This window comes from Anneissia japonica, unplaced genomic scaffold (assembly GCF_011630105.1).
Source record: "Anneissia japonica isolate Jap-2015-1 unplaced genomic scaffold, ASM1163010v1 scaffold287744_len224908_cov135, whole genome shotgun sequence".
Taxonomy (NCBI): Eukaryota; Metazoa; Echinodermata; class Crinoidea; order Comatulida; family Comatulidae; genus Anneissia; species Anneissia japonica.
This window is the reverse complement of record NW_022705130.1, coordinates 2,429-3,201: the sequence shown is the minus strand read 5'-3', so window position 1 is coordinate 3,201 and position 773 is coordinate 2,429.

Sequence of the window (773 nt, the reverse complement as noted above, 5' to 3'; positions counted from 1 at the left end):
ACTTGCGCACATAGCGCACGAGATCATGTGCCCGCAAGGTTTCGTAACGACGGCTACGGGAGCATCGTAACATATAGCGCATGATTCTTCTTCCGACCATTTCTTCTCAGGTATACCGAGTATGTCGTACATCTTTCTTGTTAACGTTCTTTCTTCTTGGCAGATTTTCCCGACGCTTGTCTCGCAGGATTCGAATGCAATTTCGTACTCCCTTATTCTTTTCGCACGCTCTTCTTCCGTGTCCGGTTTGTTGCAAAAAATCTTTTTCAGCGTCAGCATTTGCCTGTGGAGTTCTTCAAATTCTGTTAACAAGCAATTCACGGAAGGCTTAACTTCGTCGATGCGGTGGTCCGATACTTTTTTCCTGAACTCGTCGCATTTGTCGCTGACCGCTTCAATTCGAAGTTTCACGTAATCGATATCAGGTACCAAATCCTTGATCGACAACTTCATAATGAATGTGAATATGTAACGATTTTAACTGTTAATGGTTCCGCAAAAGCAAATGCGAGAATATCAAACTGTTATGCTACTTTTATCACGTTTGAAAACAAAAACACAAAGGAGTCATCTATTTTCAGCGCTTCCCAGCAAACACAAAACGTTTTCAGAACCTTCACAAACGTTTTTATTAGGTCCTCTAGGTCTTCGACTTTATTAAACGTTTACAAAACGTTTTATTGAGGTCCTCTACGTCTTCGTCTTCAATAAACGGTCACAAAACGTTTTTAATAAGTCCGCTACGTCTTCGTCTTTAATAAACGGTCACAAAA